Here is a 9,575-nt window from a genome sequence, read left to right on the forward strand (position 1 = left end):
TGAAATATGATTTGGGTTGAAAGCACCTTAAACTCTTGAATAAGATATAAGTAAATCTAATGAAAGTTAACTTTTATGAGAAGGATTCGATTTGAGGCATTGAATTGTCATGAACATTAAAAATTAGTTTAAAGCTGCAGTCAAAATGGAGTTAAATCCATTTCTATGGATTATTTTAACTTTAAAAAAAATTATATTCTGTACATACTCGATTCATGTGTTTAGAGGAAGAAAAATATTGTTTGTGCATATAATCGATGTTAATCTCATGATTTATGAGGTTAAAAGAATTTGAAATGACCAATTTATTTCAAAACAGGTTTATCGCGCAAGCTGTTTGTCTTTGTCTTTATTATGCACATTTTATTTGGTAATTGACCTTCAGTACTCCAATTGGAATGCCACATTTAATGATAAACCTTGTTTTTATGGAAAATGAATTCAAAAGTGACCTTTTAAGTAAAATCCTACCAATGCAAGAAGACAAATGAGGGGGTGGTTTAAACTTTGAAATTATATAGGGATAATAGTACAGGAATTTAGTGGTTTCATACACCATTTGACGAATTCTCTGTTTAAAAAATAAATATTTGATTTTTTTTGCTCTCTTTTTAAGTTTCCCTTGTCATTGCTGAAAAGGATAGGTTATCATTTTTCCTTATGTCTAAAGTTTTGAGTGGCCAAAATAAACCATTCTCCAGTGCCACTTCCATTCTTGTATGAATAGAGTTGACAGAATCCTTTACTCTATTGGAATGGTTAAGCTTGAGGAATTACAATTTAAAGATAAAATCAAAGAATCTGCAGATGCAGGGAATTTGAAATAAAAATAGAAAATGTTAGATTCACTCAGCAGGTCAGGCAGAATCAAGACCAATGGTTCTCAACCTTTTTCTTTCCACTCAGATACCACTCTTAGTATTCCCTATGTCATAGGTACTCTATGATTAGTAAGGGACTGCTTAAGATGGTATGTGAGTGGAAAGAAAAAAATTGAAAACCATCGTTTTAATCATACCCAATTGACTCATTTATGTGCATGGTTTCATAACTCCAAAGGAAATGGGCCAATGACAATTTTTCTCAAGCAAAATATTTCAGTAACAATTGTGTCCAGAGCAGTGATTCTCAACCTTCCCTTCCCACTCATATTCCACCTTAAGCAATCCCTTATTAATCACAGAGCACCAATGGCATAGGGATTACTTAAAGTGCTATGTGAGTGGAAAGAAAAAGGTTGAGAACTACTGATCTAGAACATAGAACATGGAACATAAAATAGCACAGGAACAAGCCTCTCATAATGTCATCTGCCGATCATAATGTCAATATAAACCAACTTCCTTGCCTGCACATGATTTATACAGCTCCATCCTCTCCCTGTTCTTGTGCTTGCCTAAATATTCCATCTATTTTGTGACTCTTTCTGGTTCTATCACCTTCCCTTGCTATGTGTAAAAAAAAATCTATGCCTCTCATAATTTTATATACTTCTATCAGGTCACCCTAGGCATCCCACATTACAGAGAAGACAACCCAAGTTTGTTCATCCTATCCTTCTCATCCAGGCAATATCTAGGTGAACCTCATTTGCACCTTCTCCAACACTTTCACATCCTTCCTGCAACACTGTGGTCAGAACTGCTCACAATCCTCCAAATGTGGCTGAACTAAGTTTTATGCATCTAGAACTTGACCTCAATTTTATGCTCAATGCCTTGACTAATAAAGGTGTTATACTATATGCTTTCTTTACCACCCTATTTGCTCAAGTTGAGACTTTCAAGCAGCTATGAACTTGCATCAGAAGATCATTCTGTACATCATTGTTCCTAATGGTGCAACCATTTTCTGTATACTTTTCCTCTTTCGTTTGAACTCACACTTATCTGGATTAAACTCCATCTGCCATTTCTTCACTCATATTTCCAACTGATCTCTATCCTGCACTATCCTCTGGAAATCTGTGCAATTCACAACTCCACCAATATTTCTGTTGTTTGTAAACTTACTAACCAGCCCATTCGCAGTTTAATCCAAATCAGTCATATGTATCATAACTAATAGGGGTCCCACCACTAATCACTGTGGAATAACATTTGTCACAGGCCTCCCGTCAGAATAACATCCATCCATCACAACCCTCTATTATCTATGGCGATGACAACTGGATCCAATCTATTAAGCCTTTGTTGATCCTGAGCCTTTATTCTGGATCAGCCTATCCTGGAGGACCTTGTCAAATACTTTACTAAATCCAAATAGTTAACATCCATTCCTCTGCTTTAATCAATCATCTTCATCACCTCTTCAAAATCACCGCCATGGAGGTTGTAGCCTCTGTGACCCTCCACGTGGATCCCCATCTTGGCCCCAGTTGCCTGCCCTCCGGAACTCCCACAACCACAGCCACCTACACAACAGAACTCCCACTCCCATGGCCACCCACACCACCACCCCACTCACCGGAGCCACAGATGCCATCTCCTACCGGTATCTGGGCCCTAGTCGCCAACCCAATGGGGCTCTAGAAGCCATGGCTGCCCACCCCAAATCGGGCCCCGGTCGCCAACCCAATGGAGCTCCCAACATCACTGCTGCCCACCACAAATCCAGGCTCCGACCTTTTACTCACCGCAGCTCCTGACTCCACCACTGCTGACTCCAGCACTGGACCTGCAGAAGTTGCTGGAGCCTTCCTCGTTGACTCGTCCCACGTGGCTCCCGACACAGAGTACATCTGGAGTGCTGATCTCTCTATTGGATCCCACTTACCTAAACCCCCCCTCCTTCCACTACCTCCCACAATTCCACCCCATCCCCCCTCTCTTCCCCCCTCTCCCCACCCTCCAATCACCAATTCTCTTTCCCCCCCACCTTGCTACACCACCTACCTTTCTCTCTCTCTCTCTCCCTCCCCCATCCTTCCCCCACACACTTCCCTATATCCTCTCCTCCCCCAACCTCCCCAACCCTTCTCACCCTGCCAACCTCCCCAAACTCCCCCCCTCCAACCTCCCCCACTTCCCTTCTTCATCCTCAGACCTCTCCAACCCTCCCTCTCCCCCATTCTTCCAAACACCCTCCACCACACAGGCTCCCACTCTGACTCTTGCCTGGTTTTTACTATCCCTTCTGACCTTCCCCTCTCGGAGGTGAAGCACTCTATCCTCAGCAGAGGTCTCACCTTCAGCCTCCTCCACCCAGACCTCAACGAGTTCCACGCACGCCATGATATTGAACTCTTCTTCCGTTGCCTCAGACTCCAGGCCCACTACCTTGGCCGCAAATCTCCAACACCCCCTCCCCTGTTTCAAGACCTCTTCCTCCTCCTTGTCACCTCCTCATGGCCAACTGCCTGCTCTGGACTTTTTTTTATCTCCAACTGCCACTGGGACATCAACCGTCTCAACTTCACTATCCCCCTCTCCTTTTCCAACCTCACCTCCTCAGAATGCTCCACCCTCCACTCTATTTGCAACAACCCTAACCTCACTATCAAACCTGCAGACAAGGGTGATGCTGTTGTGGTCTGGCACACTGACCTCTACCTTGCTGAGGCCAGTTGACAGCTCTCAGACACCTTCTCCTATCAACCCCTCCCACAGGACCCCACCATCAGCCATCAAGCCACCATCTCCAACACCATTTCTCACCTCATCAACCCTGAGCACCTCGCCCCACCCCACCCCCAGCCCCTCCCCCACCCCCACCCCCACCCCCACCCCCACCCCCACCCCCACCCCCACCCCCATGGCCATCAACCTCATTGTCTCCCATCCTTGCACTGCCCGTTTCTACCTTCTACCCAAGGTACATAAACCTAACCACCCGGGCAGACCCATTGTCTCTGCTTGTCTCTGCTTGCTCTTACCCCACTGAACTAATTTCATCTTACCTTGTGAAGTGCCAGTTGATGAAGTAGACAAAGATGATGTGGTCAAACAATAATCATGGCTTTTATTAGCAGAAACTCATGGTACAATAATGAAAGACAATAGATGCAAGTACTAAGGGGAGTGTCCTTAACAGTAGAGATAATGCACAACCAATGTTAGTACAGCAAGGCTCACCAGAGGGGAGACAGGCAGCTTGGCAGACATTCACCACACCTTGACTCCATCTTTTCTCCCTTAGTTTAATCCCTCCCCTCCTACATACACGATACCTCACACACCCTCCACCTCCTCCAAGACTTCAGATTCCCCGAACCAGACCACCTCATCTTCACAATGGATGTCCAATCCCTTTACACCTCTATTCCCCACACAGAAGGCTTTAAAGCACTTTGCTTTTTCCTGGACCTCAGATCTGAGCAGTCACCTTCCACCACCACCCTTCTCCACCTGGCAGAACTTGTCCTCACCCTTAATAATTTTTCTTTTAACTCATCCCACTACCTCCAGATTAAAGGAGTAGCCATGGGTACCCGCATGGGTTCCATGCCTGCCTGCCTGTGAAGCAAAACATGCTACAAGCCTACAAAGGCAAGACTCCCCCCCCCCCCACCCCCCCAACCAACTTTTCCTCCAGTACATCGATGACTACATTAGGACGACCTCATGCACCCGCGATGAAGTCATCAATTTCATGGCCAATTTCCACCCTAACTTCAAACTCAACTGTTCCATCTTTGATAACACTTTCCCTGTTCTGGATCTCTGTCTCCACTTCATTTATTCCATCCCCTTCTCCCAATTTCACCGTCTCTGCTGTATCTGCTCCCAAGATGAGGTCTTCTAGTCTAGAACCTCTGAAATGCCTGCCTTCTACAAACGTGGCTTCCATCCACCACTATTAACTCGGCCCTCACCTGCATCTCTTCCATTCCCTGCTCATCTGCCCTGGCCCGGCCTGCCCCCACAAACAATAAGCAGAGAATCCCTTTCATCCTCACCTACCACCCCACCATCCCATGCATCCAACACATTATCTGCTGGAATTTCTGGTTGATACTATAGGATCCCACTACTAGACACATTTTTCCTTTTCCTCCCCTCAATCTTCCCTAAGGACCACTCCCTCCATGACTCCCTTGTCCACTCTTCCCTCCCCACTCATCGCTCCTTCGGCACCTTCCACTGTGGTCGTAGGAGGTGTAATACCTGCACCCATACCTCCTCGCTCACCACGGTCTGAGGTCTCAAACAGACCTTTCAGGTGAAGCAACACTTCACCTGTACCTCCAATTAACTCATTTACTGCATCTGGTGCACCCTCTGTGGCCTTCTCTACATCGGAGAGACTGGTCGCAGATTAGGAGATCACTTCGCCCAGGGCATGAACATTGAGTTCACTGCATTCCACTAATCAGCTTGCCTTTCCCCCCCCCCCCTCCCCTATAACTAGTTACTCCTTACTGAATACTCCAATCAACAAAAGCAAGAAAGCTATTTGTCTTCTTTTACCATGCTATCTACTGGTGTGAACTTTTTGAAGGGTCTATGGATGTGGACTCTTAGATTCCACTGGACATCAATACTTTTAAGAGCCTGACCATTAAATGTATATTTTTTCCCTTTGTTTGACCTCCCAAAGTGCAACACCCCACACTTGTCTGGATTAAAATTTATCTGCCATTACTCTGCCCATATATGTGACTGATCTAGATCCCGTTGTAGTCTTTGAAAGTCTTCTGTACTGTCCATTAATCCTTCAATCTTAGTGTAATCTGCACATTTACTAACTCACTAACATTTTCATCCAAGTGATTTATATATAATACAAACAACAGGGGACCCCACATCAATCCTTACAGTACCCCACTATTCTCCAACTGGAATGACAACCTCCCACCCTACCCTCTGTCTTTTATGGGTAAGACTATTCTGAATCTAAACCAATGATTCTCAACCTTTTTCTTTCCACTCACATACCATTTTAAGTAATCCCCATGTCATCTGCGCTCTGTAATTAGAAAGGGACTGCTGAAGGTGGTATGTGGGTGGAAAGGGAAGGTTGAGAATCACTGCTCTAGACACAGTTGTTAATGAAATATTTTGCTTGAGGAAAATTGTCATTGGCCCATTTCCTTTGGAGTATTGAAACCGTGCACATAACGAGTCAATTAGGTACGATTAAAACAGTGGTTTTCAAAATTTTTCTTTCCACCCACATACCACCTTAAGCAATCCCTTACTAATTATAGAGCACCTGTGCCATAGTGGTACTTGACTAGAAAGAAAAAGGTTGAGATCTACTTATCTAAACTATCAATTCTCCATAAATCCAATGCATCGTTACCTTCTCAATCAGCTTCATCAAATGCCTTACAAGAGTCCACATAGACATCATCCACCACTCTACTCTTATCACCCACTTGCATCACCTCCTCAAATAACTCAATCAAAATTTAAGAGATGACCTGCTGTATTAGGAAGGATTGTGGCTGTCATGTGAGAGCACTGCTGCCCCCTGTGATAGTACAGATCTATCACCAATGTATATAGTGTATATAGTTACAGTATCTAGACTGTGCTTACAGCGATTGGCTGAGAGCTAAGCCACGTCTACTGTCTGGGCCTTAAAGGGTTGTGTCCCTAGCCAGGTCGGATCATTCCAGACTGGTCGGCCACCTGTGAAGAGCTTCTGTCTTTTGCTAATAAAAGCCTTGGTTTGGATCAACAAGTCTTTGATTCTTTCGATGAGCTCTACACCACCCCCCCACCCACCCTTAGTCAGAGGACACACCAGTTGTCAATCAAGGTTTGCTTCCACATCACCTTGCTATTGAATCCATGTAAATTACCTGGACTGGATTATCCAGCCTGCCTGTACTTGGCCTTATGCTATTGGCTGTTGTAATTGATTTAACCCTCCTGGAACCGAGCCATTAGTCCCTGCTAATGAGCTGGGCTTGAACCTCCAACACTATAAAGGTGCCATATGTTATTTGCAGTCTCTCTTAACCAGCTTGGGACTACCCTGCTTCACTCCAGGCCTAGAAATGTGGAAGGGTGCTGGAGAAACTGTTGGTAAGATGTGCACTGTTAAAAGAGTTGGGAGCATTTAATTAGTGTCCCTTATAGTATAGAACCATGCATGCAGTGAGTCAAGGGGTGGTGAGGCATTTTAGTGATTTTTCCTAGATCACTGTATGTACCAGTTAATTGTGTGTGTATATTCTATTCCCATGCTACTTTCCCTATGTTGGTTATTAATTGTTTGCTATTCTTTCCCATACCTGCTGTAAACACTGTCCACGTGTGCACATGTGTTGCATCAGTTACCATTTCCCACACTTGCCTTCTGTAAATAAAATCCTTCCCTACCAAGACTGTGTTAAGTCCTTGCCTTTGAGACCTACCAAAACCTGTTTCCTCACTCACACCTACCCTACAGAAAGCCATGTGGATTGTCCCTAATCCTACCATGCCTCCAAATGTGTGTAAATTCTATCCCCAAATATTCTTTCCAATTGCTTCCTGAACACTGATGTGAAACTCACCTGCCTATATTTTCCTGGATTATTCCAATTTCACTCCTTGAACATTAACTACTCTCCAACCCTCCAGAGCCTCACTTGTTACCAGTGAAAATTACAAAGATTTCTATCAAACTCAAGCAATCTCCTCTCTTGCCTCTTTTAATAACCTGGGATGTATTCCATCAGGCCCTGGGGACATATCCATATCAGTGCTCTTTAAATAACCTAGAACCACTTCTTTCCTGATCTCAAAATACCATAACACATTTGCATTTCCCACAATGCTCTTACTATCCTCAATAACCTTCTTCCTTGGTGAAAACAAATGCAAAGTACTCACTTGGTTATTTGGATATCATTTTCCTTCTGAAAACTAGTACTTGATCACCAGTACTTGATAACCAGGATATACGTGGGTGATGTATTCAATGAAAAATATTTAGAGATAAGTACTGCTTTTCAAATGGAATATAAAATAGAATTTGGTGCAAAATGTGCAGCACATTTTTGTACAGTTTAAAAGATTCAAAAATGTATCATCCTAAAAAGAATGCTGAGATGCTCATCTATTCAAACTTGCCTTCTGTTACAACATAGACCAGCACCAAGACAATGCTATCTTTAAAAACAATAATCTTAATAATGTAACACTTCTTACTTAACTCTAAACAACACCACTGTGTGTGTGGCAGGTCCCAAGCCATTACAGTTCAGGTGTGATTCTGAAAAGTCACTTTTTAAAGTTCAATTTTAGAAATCTTTTGTGTAGAAACTCAGAATCTTTACTGTTGTTCAAAAGTGATTATGAAATAGTTTGAGACACCAATTCATTGGACTTCTCAAACTCATGAATTCTTGTAGAGTTGCTTTCAGAGAAATGTTTCCTCATATGAATGATTTTCCACAAATTCTCCTCTCTTGCATGGAGGTTATGGAACTTGTTTTACACAATGATTTCATAAACCCAATGAAGTGACCATTTAAAATGAACATGCAGAACTTCCCTTTCTTGCAAAGAAACAGTTGAAGTGGCCCTTTCTTAACTAGCCACTGATTTTGTGGACTTCCCATGGAAAGGAGAACACAATAGCTGACCTTCGCCTTAGAATGTCACTGCATTTCTGACTTCAATTTAAGACTGGTTTGATATTAGAACACGCTTTCTTGAAGGGTCCAAATCACATGACATGACATCACTGGTTTTGTTTGAAGTTCTCTTCCAAAAGTTTTAGAAAATTCCTCCAATTTGTCTACATGGGTGCCTTTCTGAGCAAACATTCATTGTCTTTAAACTTTCAATAGAGAATGATTTTGAATTGAGAAACGTTGCGTCTCTGGAAGATCTTTCTTATCTGTTAACACAAATGTGTGATGTGTCTTTGTTTTTCTCCTGTTTCCAAACGCACAAAATAACTACTAAAAAAATATAGTTATAAACTAAAGATTAATAATATGATTCTGTAACACTTACCTTTATAAAAAGTAACAATTTCTGAATTCTATTTTGTCAACCATTGTTCTCCTTTGTCCCCATGGACAATAATAAAAGCAGTTCCAACAGCACTTGCATTCACCATATCTCCTCTACACTGTATAGGTAAACATTGTATTCCACAACTAAGTCAATGATAAAAATATAATTAGCTAAGTCTATTGAAAAGCGTTAGGAATATAACAATTAAAAAAAGCTCTTTTGTAGAATCACCAAATTTTTCTTTTATACTGAGGATTCTTGATGGGGGTTATTCAGTAAATAGGGGACCTTGAAGGAGGGTATTCTGGCAACAGTTACATTCCATGTGAATTTCAGGATCTGCCTTCTGTAACTCAGTGACTGCTTAAGAGCATTGAAATAAGTATTTGGCTTGGCTGCTGAACTTTCTTGAATGATTTTCCACTCTGAATGGGAGAAGCTTAAATTTTCTTAGTGAGTCCAGTGACCATCCAGGTTCCCAGAGAACTGCTTTAATGTAGGTCACAAACACACACAAACACTTCACAACACAGATCTCATTTAAAATGCCAGATCTCTGCTCAAGCCAGACAGTCCAGGCTCCAAGTGCCTTTGCAAAAACTTTGAAGAATGCTTATATAGACTTTACAGGTAGGTCTTAATTGGACATGCTGTGGAGTAATGGATTATTGTTTT

Source organism: Narcine bancroftii, chromosome 2 (assembly GCF_036971445.1).
Source record: "Narcine bancroftii isolate sNarBan1 chromosome 2, sNarBan1.hap1, whole genome shotgun sequence".
NCBI lineage: Eukaryota > Metazoa > Chordata > Chondrichthyes > Torpediniformes > Narcinidae > Narcine > Narcine bancroftii.